Consider the following 16,478-nt stretch of genomic DNA (forward strand, 5'->3'; position numbering starts at 1 on the left):
TGGCCTAATGTCTCTGCAGTGGCGCCCGAACTAAAAAGGGTTTTGGATGATGATTCGCCTCACCCAGGATTTGGTGATTGGGTTCCCTAAAAACCCCAGTCGCCCTTTGAAAGGAGGAGTATCCGCCTTCCTAGCGTGCCTTCGTGTTGTAGTGGTTCTGAACCCTGGGCCGGTATTCCAGAGGTCCGTGGTTCGATTCCCGGCGAAGGCGATTTCTAATTTTTCATCTTGCCTGCTTCCAAAGTACCTAATCCCTACTAAAAATGCCCCATAGAAACCAGTAAAACTTTTTATGGGTACCCATAAGATTTTATGGGTTTTTATTGACTTTTACTGGTTTCTGTTGGTCTCTGTGGGTTTTTTTTACTGGTTTCAAAATGACCCATAGAAACCAGTAAAACTTTCTACTGGTACCTATAGAATTTTTGATGGTCTCTATTGACTTTTACTGGTTTCTATTGATCTCTGTGGGTTTTTCTTACTGGTATCAATTGACACCCATACAACCAACATTCAATGGCAGAACTTTGTACTGGTTTGTATAGGTTTATATTGACTTTTGCTGGTTTTTTTACTGGTATCAATATAATAATAAATCTTCTGTTGGTTTATATGGGTTTGTGCTATTTTTTTATCTGACGTTAATAGACTTCTTGTAAACAATAAAATTAACAGAATGAAAATATGATCTCTTTAAGACCACCAGAGTAACCTGTAAACGCAGGTGGTCGTTTTAGAGAGGGTTTTTACTAAATATGCTATTTTTTTTATTAAAATTTTTTTTTTGTAAACAATAACAGTAATCATATACACCACACACAACGAGGTCTCTCCAAGGCGACTAGCCGCCTGATATAAATAAAAATTCATCTTTGCAAGTGGTCGCCTTAGAGAGGTGATGCTCAATACCAATAGATACTCACGTTCTCAGAGATACGTTTATCTTTTAGAGGTGGTCGTCTTAGGGAGATTGCATCTACGGAATGAATCTCTCTAAGGCGACCAGACACACTTGCAGAATTTTCTTTGGGAATGGTCGCCTTACAGAGGGAATATTCAATACCAAAGTATACTTATGTTTTCAGAAATACTGGTTTCTTTCTGAGGCGGTCGTCTTAGGGAGGTGGTTTTTGCTACGAGTTGGTTCTCTGAATACACACACATAAGCACTTACATTTCTGATATTACAAATAAACACCGGTATCAACCAACATCTCTTTAACGCGAACAAGTTCATTCACAATCGCAAAACTTTTCTCCCTGTTAACGCTGACGTGAAGAAAAAAATTCCCCCTCGCACTCCCACTCTCAGAAGTTTCCCAAACAAGCAATATGGCGCCGCTCTAGTTATTGTTGTGTGATGGTGGTGTTATTTTCTTCGTGGTTGTAGTAATGCAATATATTATTTACTAGGATTTACTGTATTACAAATTTTACTATGTTTTACTGTTTAGAAATTAGTAATAAATAATAAAATACCAGCACTGACTATGAATATACCACTAAAGCCATGCACGTGTAATCGTGTCTAATGTTTGAGAGAACGTTGCTGATAACTGACTAGTTGTGAAATGGAGTTTCTGAGCGTGAAATTGATTTTCCATCTTTACTTTTATCCTGAAAAACAATGTGCTTAAAGACTGAAAAGTGATAATTTCAGGCTTGATAATTTGTTTCAGTGTGCAGATGCAGAAATGTAGTTTTTGCATTCTACTGAAACTGTATTTTGGAAAATTTATTTTTTTATTACAGTTTAGAAATACTTTTTTAAAGCTTGTTCATGTAGATGCTTTATCATTTGAATATTATGTACTAATAAATTTGAGCATACCTTACTTAAAAATGATCTTGCATGATTCAATTTTGAATTTTTCGACTAATGTGATGTGGCCGAGCAAAAAGAATGTTTTTTTATGTTTTAAAAAATGTACTAATTATATTTCGCGAGCAAAAAAGGTAAGTTTCATTAATGAAATAAACATTGAAGTATTTAATGTGTTTATTACTTATTGAATGGGGTAGACAAGACATACAAGCTTAAGGAATCTTTTTTCCACTACTAAAATTATGTGAAAATTTAGATGATCATAGTAGCGTACATTGTTTTTTCTTTTTGGTCTATTTATCTTTACAAGTATGAGACTAGAACCACATTTTTACATTAAATATTTTGTGCTATTTTGTTAAAACACATATAATCATTTTTATGCATACTTTAATTTTCATTATTATTAGTTTGATGAAGAAAATTTCAAATGTGTTTTTCATAAATTGTTTTTGAAATAGAAGTAGATTTGTGAATAAGATTTATGTAATATTAAATGTACTAGTCTTGGGAGTATAAAAAGTGAATTATTTATTTGAAAAAAATTACATTTAGTTGAAACCTCATATAGTGGTTATTTTCTTAAATGACCACCTCTGATAATGGCACATTTGTCAGGACAATAATTAAATAACAGGACTTAAAAATCATTCATAGTTTTGTCAGGCTACAGGAAACTCGCATTATCTCGAATTGTGGAGTTGATTGTTTTAGGAGCGTTTTGCTGTATATTCAATTGACTTCGGTGTAGTAATTTTTACGTGGGTATGAATTTTGCAGAAGTAATTGAAAGTTTTTACGAGACATTTAAAACCAAAGCATTTCGGATCATGTGTCTTATAAGGGCACTGTTACAGCATTGCTTTCAAATATAGTTAGAGTAATATTTAAACATTATTTTCGGAATCGCACTCCTTTGACTTTAACAGGGAATCCGGTTGTTCTCTGCGTACGAAAACCCATATAAATAAATCTTCTGTACAGCCTTATACAAATGCAGTTAAAATTACTGTCATTAGAATTATCATTAGAATTACTGTCATTACTGAATTACTTATTATTAGAATTACTGTATCATTAGAATAATTACTGTCATTAGAATTAAGCGAATATAGCCACATTTGTTTACAAAAAGTTATTATTGCTAAATACTGCACTATATCAATTTCATTTAGCATTGTAATTTCAGAAAATGCTCAGCATGAGGTATTTTTATATTATATAATCTACTGTCAAAAACAATAGCTACCTTTGCAGTACTTTAAATTTTACTATTGAGAATTTTTGTGGTTCAAAATAATATTTCTATACATTATTTCAAGTATTCTTTCTACAATAGAAATCTAAATAACTTGCACCTAAAACACTGACTCAAATTTATTCCAATAATGCATCGCTTTAATTAAATTTACGTTCCCTTGAGATGATATATGAAAAACCTTGTGTAATAATAAATTATTAATATATATAGGTAAATAGTATTTTTATATATTTTTTCGGGTAAAGTGCAGAATCGCCCACTAATTTATTTGGCACTTTGTACAAAAGTAAAAGGAATTGGATTTTTGTCAATTTTCTTTTGACTTTTAAAGTGAAAATAGGTTGATGTGTACATGAATAAAGTCAAAGGAGTGCACAATGGCATTTTTGTGCAATTCTGAGATGTTTATTTAAGTGAAAATAGGTCGATGTGTACATGGATACCGAGTATGTGCAATTCTTAAAAACACGCCAAGCAGTGGGCGATTCTGCACTTTCCCCATTTTTCTATAGGAATTTAGTTTCATTAAATTAGTTATTTAGTATAATTATGTGTATATGAGTATATTCATACTTATTCACATAGATGGAATTTTTACAGTAAGAAAGTTTATCTTTTTTACATCAAGAACTACATATACTATAAATACCCATTATGTTACAGATTTTATTTATATAAAATCTGTGGAAGATTATATAGCACTAAAAGTGAGATACGGAATAAAACATTATACGCTATGAGATATTTTCTTAATTCCCGAAATGTGCGTTGAGAATTGGTATTTGTTGAAACTTGTAAATTTTTTTTAATTCATTTTGTTACAATATAATTTATTGTATTTTGGGTACTATTAAGTTTATTATATGTTATCTTCATGTTTCATTTATCTTTTGAGAGATACAGGTAACATTCAAAGTATTGTAATAAGGGGTCGACACAGTGTTTGTATATTATTATTTCTTCACTACATTATATTCTTGGATTCATCCTTTCTTCCATGCAAAACATCTATGTGTGTATGCATGTCATAATAAGCTGCAGGGTGTTACTATCATTGGTAAGCGAGCTTTAAGGGGATAGCAAGTATGCTAAATTTGAACTCTATATTAAGTTTTCAATTTGAAAGCCCCGTATTCTTTTTGCTTGCTTGTTAATAATGTTTCTCTTCCTGAAAATTTGGGTTTCTTCTAGTTTTGTTTTTTTAATTTGGTTTAGTGCATTGTAGGTAACTTAAAATTTCAGCAGATGCTAGAAAGTACCATCCTTTGGCAATACATTTCTCATTAGGTATCAAATTGTTAAACAAGCTGATGTGATTAAATACAATTGTTTAATTTCCCAATTAAAGAACTGAAATACAAATATATGCAGTGAGGTACAGTACTATATGTATATATTTATAATGAAATCAATAATATATATACAGTCAAAGTAATGATTCGCAACCATCAAATGAAATGATATTATATATATATGTAATAGATTCTGTAGTCGAATACAAGCAGCTGAATCCGTAATGAACAGCAAGAATTTTGATGGCTTAGAGATGTTGAAACTCCAATCCACAATGAATAAGAAATTTGGTACTCGAGGTAGATTTAATTCAACTTTTCTTTCAGCAAATATGTTGCAGCCACAAACAAGTTGGCACATTATTTATGGCCTATTCCAAAAATTAACATTTTTGATAAATGTGTAGTAAGAAACAAGGAGCAGACAGACTGCAATCCAGCTAATACAAAGCGTAAAAAGCAAATGCGTTACGTTAAGGGTAAAATCTTAATTCAATTAATTTGTGTGTTTGTAAGGTACCTATTATTTGTAAGGTACCTATTATTTAAATAAGGTACCTATTGTGGATTTTTGTGTAGTGGTTTTTACAGGATTTGGCGTATGGGTGCCTGTATAGGTGTACATGCTTTTGTTTACTGGTTTTTACAAGGCATAGACCTACGGAATATCCATTTTTTTAATGAAAATTTGGCCAATGGATATACATATAAAGTTTTGATTTTTGGCTATGGGTTTTTACTGGGATTTTGTTTATAGTGCCTACAGTTCTACAGAGATTTGGCCTACTCGTAACCGTACAGTCGTACGGGTTTCCGTTTACAGGTTTTTTACGGGTATTTCGCCTACAGGTACCTATACAGCCGTGCAGGTTTCTTTCTATGGGTTTTTACGGGTTTTCGGCCTATGGGTACCCGTACAAACGTACAGGTTTCTTTTTATGGATTTTTACGGGTATTTGACCTACGGGTTTCTTTCTATGGGTTTTTACGGGGATTTGGCCTACGGGTACCCGTACAACCGTACGGGTTTCTTTCTATGGGTTTTTACGGGGATTTGGCCTACGGGTACCCGTACAGTTGTACGGGTTTCTGTCTGTGGGTTTTTACGGGGATTTGGCCTACAGGTACCCACAGAGCTGTACGGGTACCCGTAGGCCAATTCTCCGTAAAAAAATTTTATGGGTTTCTACGGGGCATTTTTAGCAGGGATGCCTCTACAAAATGAGCAATGTCCTCGAAGAGACGTGAACCTGGACCTCTCGAGTGAGCTAGTTCCGATTGTGCTACCATTACACCATGAAGGCATGCTGGAAGGAGGGGGCAAATACATTATATACTCCCCCTTTTAAACAGCGGCTGGGAATTAGGAGACCCTATCGCCAAATCCTGGTTGTTATGAATTAATGTCTATCTCCTGTTACCTCAGCACAATTGTAGAATCATTATGTTATTTTGAAATGAACAATGAGCAGTGTCCTCGCCGGGACTCGAACTGGGACCTCTTCACACCCGCCGAGTGTGCTACCGTTACACCACAAATGTATAATGGAAGGAGGGAGAAAATATCTTATAAATCTTTTAATTATTAAAAACACATAATTATTTTCATTTAGTTATTTTATGCTTCAATCATTTTCCTTTGTTGAATTGGGCGTGGCCTGTTATGACCATGAGACCAACTTGTTTGGTTAGGTGGGTCGGGCTGCGCTCACTACTGATACCACTGATACTGATACCTTATAAATGTTAACACCAAGCGCAGAAAATAGAGTTTGCATTGTTATTTGTTTTGGTTGCATTTATTTGTTACGTTTCAATAATTAGCTTGATTTAGACAGTTATATTTTGAAACGCACTCATGCGACCTTTTCACGAAAATCACAGCAGTTTCACCCGAACTGTCCCGCCGCATTATTTATTCAGATAAAAATGAGTGAGTCTTTTGAATTTTTATTTTTTTTTTTTAATTAAGAAATTATTTTATAAGAGCTTATCTAAAATTGATATGTTCTCACCAAAATGGCTGAAATTACTGCTGTTTAAGATACCGGTATATAGCTATAGTAATGCTGTATGATTCACTATGCATAAAAGTACCTTTCAACTTGTTATTGCGAAACTAGTGACTGATAATGTCACCAAATATAACTACACAGTGGCAAATTTTTTAATTAATTTACGTCCAGAGTATGAGATGTTTAAATTCTAAGTGTTCTGAAAAAGAGCTTGGTTTCCCCAACCGCTCATTAAACAAAAACCTCATTTGATATTTGACTTTCAATTTATTGAGGCAAATCACACTAAACGTCTGTAGTGTTGTACACCATTATCTGGTGTTGGAATGTGACAATCTATCTAATTAGATACCTACAAGTATTCAATCAATTTACACGTTGCCTAATATTTGCTGACCTGGAATCTAAAAATAGTACATTGCGTTTTCGAAATCTAATATCAAGAATAATAAAATGCTTTACTTACCCAAATACCTCAGAGAAAACAACTTCTTTCATCAATTATACATTTATTTCATCAAAACCTTTTCTGGAGTAAATATATCAACACAACATACAAAAAAAAAAAAAAAAAAAAAAATATCACAAGAAACAGAATACGAAGAACGGAAAAATAGCGCCGTCTAATTGAAGATAGAACTCAAATTTTAAATCTTTAAACCTCGTTCTTCCAGTGCACTGTAAATATTTTCACGGTAACGAAACATATTGCAGATGCAGCTTTCCACATGCGCAGATATATTTTTTTGTCACCACACACATTTCTCTGTTCATCACAAAACAATTACCACGAGGAGATGATTGACGACAAAAGGCAGCATTTTCTTGATACGAAGCACATATTAATAATTTACTTGAGGATGTTTTACATTTTAGTACGGCATCAAGACAGATTAATTTTCAACCTAACACTTTCATTTAATTTTAGCAATCTCTAGGCAGCTCCTTCTTTTCATCCAAAAGAACGACGGCACTCCATGAGCGAAATGTGCAGAGACGAAGCCCCGCACACCGTGCGAACCCGAAGTCAGCCAAGAGAGAGAGAAGAGGGAAAAACCCGTTTGACTGGTGTTTTATATATGCACCTGAAGTTCTGCGATTACGATTACTGTTACGATATCTTCCCTGATGAATGCGCTAAGTGGTGTGAGAAATTTCTATTCTCACAACGTCTTCGAAGACATGGCACTATGACGAACTTTTAAAAGAAACTTAATCATGTTTGCAAGAGAGATACGGGGGAATTTGGAAACAACCTCTTTTATATCTCAGAAAAATTTACGTTAAACAAAATTATTTTGCATAATCTAGTCTAATGTTGATGGAATGAAGCAAGCAGCTATTCCTATAATCGTTCATGAAAAGATATATCTGCCTAAGGTGAAAAATGTCTTCGTGGAGGATAACTTAAATGATCTACACTTGCATTTATCTTATGCATTTTTGTTCTAGTGACCAATCTGGCTTGTCTGATATCACAACAAGCTCACAAAATTCATTGCGGCAAGTAGGCAAGATTGCGCTTGTCATTAGCAAGAGCCTTGGACACCATACAGGTAACAATACGACTTAGCCCCCAATAACTCGCATTTACCTTATGCATGACTCGTAAAGGCTTCGTTCAGGTGGTGGTATAAATGTCATACAAGCATAAACATAAGCCATAAAATGCAGGAATTCCGTTCACACCTGCAAGACAGAGTCTAAGAAAGAAGTAAAATTTGCGAATGCGTAGATGTGTCTACAGCTTTCCCGCTCAGTTTACCCGCTCAAATAGACTGTGATTGGTCGACTCTTATACCAAGTCGGCGTAGAGTTGAAAACTTCGAACTTTATGCCAAAACCTCTAAACCAGTTTTTGCGAGGTAGAAAGGTTTGGTTATCTTTGGAGTTCCAAAGACACGTTTACAGCCGTCGAAAAAGTATGATAAACGCGCTGAAACAATCAGCAACACACACTCCAGGCTATCGGGCTATAACGGTGAAGCTTAAAGGCAAAGAACTAAAATACTGTGACGGCTTCACGGCAAAAGACTAAAGTACTCTCGAGCTAATCTCTGAATTCAGGGCATTACTACGAAACTCAACATAGACTCTACACCGCATATAAGCAGGGCATATATAGCTTTTGACTTGCCCTTTGGGAACATTCTCGCGAAAATCGGTAAGAATTCGTTCTAGAATGTTCTCGCTGCGTCTGTAGGATAGCGCTAATTTTGTCGCCAATTGTCTCCAAATGGGCGATTTCGTGCCAAATCTGGCATCTCTGCCTTTCCTTTCCGTTTACTTGAAGCCCTAAACTCGCTTTGCGGGGAAGCTATCTTATCACAGCTGGACGTTTCGCAATACTATAACTCGATTTTCTGTTACATATTTCTATACCAATGAATTTTGTTGCCTTTGTGTTTGACTTTCAAGAGATTGGATTTCTGCTAACCTCTCTTCCGCACTCACTGCATAGAAATCAACATCGATATGTATGCAGGGAGTGGCTGATATTAACTTCGTTTCAGAAACATTAAATAAAGAAATTTTCAGAAAATTAAAATTATTAATTTAACTTTTAATTTAAATTATTAATTTTAACTTATTAATTTAACTTAAAAATTTTATTTACTGTTCTATGATAATAACTTATTCATCATTTGATTATTACAAACAATTACCACGAGGAGATGATTGACGACAAAAGGCAGCATTTTTTTGATACGAAGCACATATTAATAATTTACTTGAGGATGTTTTACATTTTAGTACGGCAGCATCAAGACAGATTAATTTTCAACCTAAACACTTTCATTTAATTTTAGCAATCTTTAGGCATCTCCTTCTTTTCATCCAAAAGAACGACGGCACTCCATGAGCGAAATGTGCAGAGACGAAGCCCCGCACACCGTGCGAACCCGAAGTCAGCCAAGAGAGAGAGAAGAGGGAAAAACCCGTTTGACTGGTGTTTTATATATGCACCTGAAGTTCTGCGATTACGATTACTGTTACGATATCTTCCCTGATGAATGCGAGAGAGACAAATTTTAAGAAAAGAACCTTCGATAGCGAATACGATAAAAAAAATTTTTTATCATTTGATTATGACAAATTGAAAGACAAATTTTAAAAAACGTACCTTTGATAGAGAATATGGTACTTTTTTTTAACAAATACAGTAATCGAATTCAGTGTACAAATTTAAAATGAAGTAACAAACGATATTCTATTCTGAAAACGACTGAATTATTCGTTATATTATATGTGCATATAATTATCGCTATTAATAGAACATGAAGATCTAAATATCGGTTTAATTAATTACCTGAAATATGTGCTATTAATTTTAAATCATAATTAATTAACACCCGGCAATATAGCTCTTCCAACTCAATCTTTTCCACAAATTGAAACAAAAACTGAAGAACAACTCAACTCCTCATCTTATTGGGCTTTCCTGAATGTTATTGAGTTCCTTACATTCTTTCAACTCTAGACAAAACCCAATAAATAAAACTGTAGTTGAGAAAAAGTCTTCCAAACACTGAACCTTCCGAAGTTAGTTGCTCTTCACGGGTTCTCAACGAATTTTAAATGAAATTTCTTTCAGAGGTTCACCCGCTCTGTCTCAGATCTCTGGAGGATTTTTTGGAGTAAAAGTAACAAATAGAGGTGAAATAAGATAAAGTTTTTTTTTTTTTTTTCTTTTCCCGTGTTCAAAAGCGAAACTTTGGGGGGGGGCTTACGCCAACGCGGTTAAATGTAAGAAAGTTACTGTAGGGTATAGCACACTACCTTTGTCCCGGAATTGCTATCTTATTTTTTCTATATATAATGCTGTAAGAAATTGTGGTGATATTTTTCATTCGAAAGTATTCTAGACATTTCAAAGGATCAGATAAATCACGTTTTCTTCCAGAGAAAATTTAATGTATTGAAAATACTTTTTTTCTTTGCCTTACAGTCAATGGAACCGACGAGAAAAATCATGGACTTTTATCAATGCCCTTTCGCGTTTTATGCTTTATTTCATCTGTGTATAATACTATATATTTTAATAAAATGAAGCAAGTAGCTATTAATATCCAGAAGAACAATTTAGGTTGAAAATATGAATTGATAGCCGATAAGACTTGATCTTGTTAAGGGAATACTTCCTGAAGAATTGCAAAGGTTGGAAAGGCTGAATAGAACTTGAATTGAGATCTATTTAAATAGAGGAAATTCCTTAACTCTTCATCTAAAATAACACTTATTTTGTCAGTCTTTCTAGTTCTGTTTCGAGGATGTTGTGTTTATCCTTTTAACGAGAATCGAAGATGATTAATGGAAGCATTTGATCCTTCATATATATATCTTATAAAGAATTTTAAATCTTTTCAAAAATTGTCATAAATTTGCTTCAGTAGGAATTTCTTTTTTCCATTTCAATGTACAGTTAGTAAGCTAAAAGTTTATTTTACTTTAATAGCAAATGAATGAAAGCGTAAATAATGATCAAATGCAATATCTATTTTTAATTTAATAGCAAATTGTAAGCAGTTTTATGAAGAAAAAGCTAATATTGAAGGTTTCAATGGTATACTAACAAAGGAATAAACAAATTAATAGAGAAGGACTATATAAATTAATATTGAAGAATTTAACAAACTCGTAAATTAAATTCACTAATAACTAAAAGTAATAAATTAAATTAAAACTCAAGAATTAAATTAACAATAAATGAAAGAAATTTTAAAAAATGTTTTAGTAGCAAATTTTTGGAGCTGATGTTTCTAAGATTATTTGCCGAATTTAAATCTGGATTATGTACAAAATTATATTGTTGCTGTCCGCGCGTTTGTGAATTTGAAGTGATTGACGATAACGCATGATGAAAAATCAAAACACAATTTATTCGCCGAGATTATACAGGAGAGTTCCAAAGACACGTTTACAGCCGCCGATTTATAAGGTATTTCTCCCGCTTTCCAAGCGTCCTTCGTGGTGTAGTGGTTCTGCACGCTGGCCCGGTATTCCAGAGGTCCGTGGTTCGATTCCCGGCGAAGGCGTTGTTAATTTTTCATCTCTCCGGCCTCCAAAAAATATCCTAATATCTCTACAGATTAACTACGATAAACGCGCTGAAACATGTAAGCAACACAGATGAAGGCTGTGAAAACAGCTCCACGGCGAAACACTAGAATACAGCTCCCGACTCAGTTCGGTTGCTCTCAAGCTAACCTTTGAACTCAAAACACTGCTACTGAACTCAACATACTTTTCTACTCCACGTACTGAGAGGGTATATATTAGCTTAAAGCCGTAAGAATTCGCTTTAGAATGTTTTCGCGCCGTTTATGGCATATCGCCAGTTTTGTCCCCAAATTTGCCAAATCACCAAATCTTTCTCTGCTATGAAAAAAACAAAGCAATATTTCTCGCCAAATCTGACAACCATGCTTTACTGTGCTGCATTCTGCGAATCCTAAAACCGCTTTGTGGGGAAGCTATCTTACCGCAGCTTGGAACTTCGTAACAATATTTGTCAGTAAACTACTGGTAAGAGGAAATATGGCTTCTAAGAATCTAACAAAAATGTATAATTAAGATGCAAGCAAACTCCTCCGCATATTCTGCTAATTCACTTAATAAAATATTCAGAGAAGAATACTGAAAGCATGACAAATGATAATCATATATATATAGAATAATATATATAGAATAATATATATAGACTAATCATATATATATGTAATATTTTGGCAGTCAGGCACTGGAATGACAAAGAAGGCTCTAACTTTAAGGTTCCATATCCTAATTCAATTATCACCGCAGATCACTTTTACTTTAGATGAAATTCTCCAAAATTGCATATATATAATAGTGATTTAAACTAAATAAGATAAATTTAGATGTATACGTCATAACTATTCGAACAAAGGAAAGATGGGATGAGCAGCAGCGAAGTGTTGTAGCAGCAGGAGGAGAAAGCAGTCTGACGAAAATGGCGCGAACTCTGTATTTATATTAGCGGTTATATAACATGCTATAATGTCCTCGAACGTACTGGTTTAGGGCGAAGATCCTAAAATTGCGGAAAGTTAATAATAGGTTACCTGTTCGCGCAGAGCAAAGCCATAGCACTTTTTATATTTTACATATATATATATATACACTTTTAAGGTGCGATTGCCGTTGCTCGTTGAAAAGTTCTTTGAATTAACAAGCTCTAATGAACTGTATTCTTTGCGAGCACAAAACTTATAATGCATACCTTGGTAGTAGGAATTTTGAGCAATAATTTTTTTAATGCATGTTTTTGACTTGCCCAATTTTGTTTGAAACCTTTGCCCAAATGTTCCTGTTCCCACACTTCGAAGACAAGAAACGCACCTCGTAAACATTACATACAATGAAAACTTAATCTCGGTGATACGTTCTGCTATTTTTTTAAAACTCGGTGAGAGATTGAATCATGAATACTCTGATAAAATCTTCTGAAAGGATGCTGGAAATTAAGACTGCTTCGTAGCAAATGTTTTAAAATGAATTATGTTGGAAATTACATCTTTACATTTCTCCTTCTAATATATGCACGAGAGTATAAACATAATCTTGTAGTTATAATTATATTTCACTTACATTTTAGTGGCAACAGGTTAAATTCTTTTTCCTTTCGCTCAGCAAATTTTTAGAATGATGTTTTGTGTTTAGTTAAGAGTTGTGTGACTAATGTTTATCAAGAAAAAAAGTGTTTTATTATTATAATAATTTTTTAGACGCATCGTAGATAAAGTGTACTATGAAAATGTTAGAGACTTGTTTATTAAATAATGCAATTATATGAAAGTCTTGAGAAATGCTATATATTCATCTGAGGAGTTGTAAATGATTCCCATTCGTGATAGTCTTTTGATGAAGTTTGTGAATGAAATGGTTCTTCTGATTAGATAACTTTACACCGACAACGGACATATTATGCGTTAATTTACAAAAATCTAACTTCCTTAGACATGAGTAGCCTAGTACATTAATTTATGCGACATTAATTGGAGCTAAAAATTTAAAGCTTAATTTTAGATCTACAGTGCATGCCATTTAATCACCAAGCAAAATAATTTATTACTTACTCAAGAAGATTTTCTGATGAATTTTCCTTAAAAAGTTCTACACGAAACCATTTTTTGCTCAGACAGTAAATAAGCATATTGCTACAAATAATTAACCAAGCTTCTTGACAAATAAGCATACAAAAGTATAGTCTAAGTAGCTCCGGAATTTTTATATAGTCCATAAAATATATAATATATAAATCATTTTATATATTTTATATATTTAGTCCATAGTACCATTTTATACATTTAGTCCATAGTTATTTTATATATAACTATGGACTATATAAATCATTTTATATAGTCCATAGTTATATATATTTTTATATAGAGTCCATGGTATAGGAAAGGAATGGAAATTCAAATGGAATTTTTAATTCACGAAAATTAGAAACGGTCTTTATGATGAGAAATATTCTTTTATCACTTTGAAGGAACCTTTAGTTCATTTCATTTAATTTCAGGATGGATAAAATTTATTTATTTTTATAATCCTTTTTTTATGTTAATAATCTTTACTGTCTTTCTTGCTTTCCATTTCCCTACCAGAATACTAATTTCTGGTTCACGCTTTTCAAATAAGGTAGAAAGAGTTAGTATTTCAATTAAGGTTTTTAGATTGTACAATGAGAGAGTGTTCCGCCTGCTGAAAACAAAGTTACTAGTTGAATTCCTTGACAGCAGTTATCTGAGGCATTATAAAATTCTTGACCCTGGGCTCTTCAAGCTGATATAAGGCTGAAGTCAACTTGGGCGCCATTTTTTTATGTGTAGCCTTTGAGCTAACTTGCAATTTACTTAGTTAAGTATGTGGAGCTATTAGGTTATTTCGAAGTAAGAGAGATGAAAAATGACTAACCGGGAATGTTCGCCGGGAATTGAACTGCGGACCTCTGGAATACGTGCCCAGCGTGCAGACCACTACACCACAAAGACATGGTAAGAAGGCGGGAGAAATACCTTATACACTCCCCCCCTTTAAAAGGTGACTGGAGTTTCTAGGAGACCCAATTGCCAAATCCCGGGTGTGGAGAATCATCATCCACCACCCTTTTAGATCGAGCGCCACTGTAGAGATTTTAGGTTATTTTTAAAGCTGGAGTGATGAAAAATGAGCAACGTCCTCACCGGGAATCGAACCATGGATCTGTGGAATACGCGCCCAGCTTGGCAGACCACTACACCACGAAAGCACGCAATGAAGGCGTGAGAAATACCTTATAAGTCAAATTCGTAATTTTTGATTTACGCCATTAATGTTGGCTGAATCTGTGAGCACGAGCTGGGCCTTCAGGTACTTTATCTGAGTTAAGCCTTTTAAACCATTTCCAAGTCTCTGTTGTATTTTTCAGGACATAACGAGAAGTCAATTAAGTCTTCCAGATATCTCATTCAGTTTATGTACCCAAAGACAGTAAGACTCTATAAGGCTCTCTGTATCCATTTCAAATGTTAATTTGAAAAGGGGTGAATTAGATTGTGGAACCATGAGTCCCAGCCCGAGTAAATCTTAAAACCTCAACTACACCTACCATCAGTCCCACCCCGAGTAGGAGTCTTGAAACCTCAACTACACCTAACCGAAAACCAAAAACAGGCTCTGTGATTCCTTTATGGATATGTTGATCTGTACCTATTAAGGACTCATAAGGAAAACAAAATGAGCTCTCGACGATAATCGAACCAGCGGCGATCCCCAGCTACTGGGTAGGGGCATAAAAGACACTAAAATAAGGCCATATTGGAGAAATATACGAAGTTTTACTTACAATATTTTCAGCATAAAAAAAGAAATGTGTCTTTATGAAAGTCTTTTTTAATATGTTTGATACATTTTAGTAAGTTTCTCTGTTTTCTATTTGGAAATATACGAAATATAAAAGATATAATAATCGTGAAACGATTTTCTTTTTGAATGCAAAATCAAAACTATTCAGCTCCGTTGTTATCCTGTTATAAGGGGCAATTTGTTCCAAAGTTTACTTGGTACGGTTTTAAAGTTTTTGTACTTGAACATAAACAGTCGGGACAAGAAAATATCGAAATATTCTATGTTTACAGTACTCTAAAACTATAATCCTTTTTTGCATGAAATGGGCGAAACAAAGGTTTAGAAGAAAAGTTAAAAACACTGTTAAAAATAAGCAAGTGAAAAAAAAAAGAAAAAACTAAGTACAAAAATGATTATTCCTACTATCACAATGGGAAAACAAAAACTTTTCTAATCTTTTTTCTGGATAGATCTGCATGATTTCTCTTTGAGTAATCCCTTCAAATTGCTAAAATTTCATGTTAAATAGTCGCCACCATTAGATTTTATTTTACCGAAGCTGTAAAGGATTATATTGTTAAAAACTGTAGTGTAAAATAGCTCACAGCTTTAACATGCAATAATCTAGTTCATTGCAGTTTGACGGTCAAAGAGTTCTAACTTCCTGTAAGATTAGACGAAGAGTCGAACTTCATTTTATTCTCTGATGCTATTGTATGATGTTTTTCTAATACTATATGAATAACCATTAAGAATCAATTATGAAAAACTATAATTGATTCTTAATGGTTATTCCGCAATTAAGTATGAAATGCGGGTTACAATTAAAATTTATATACTAAAAGGTACTTTTACAAACATTACGTTACACAACTAAAAGGACCTCTACTATCTTTAGTATGCTGATCACGAAAGTCGATTAGCTTTAGTTTCCGTGTAACAAAAGATAATGTGGGTGTTTTTCTAGCACCATCTCAGTTGCTAAGAAAGTACAACGCTCAGACGGTGTGTAGTGGTTAGGGGAGCTTACTGCATTGCCGAAGGACACGGGATTCAATCCCGAAGAAGGTATGGATGTTTGTAAATGTATAGTTTCTTTGCAACATGGAAGCTTTCTAAATACATGGCGAACCGAAAGTCGGTGGAAGACCCTCCGACTCGTCCTCCCCGAGGTGCTCTCATCAAAACCTGTGGCAGAAACTGATGTTGTAGGGATATTAGTATGTTTTTGAACC

Source organism: Stegodyphus dumicola, chromosome 5, assembly GCF_044657685.1.
Source record: "Stegodyphus dumicola isolate Sdum_Otavi_A_Nest chromosome 5, ASM4465768v1".
In the NCBI taxonomy this organism is placed as follows: Eukaryota; Metazoa; Arthropoda; class Arachnida; order Araneae; family Eresidae; genus Stegodyphus; species Stegodyphus dumicola.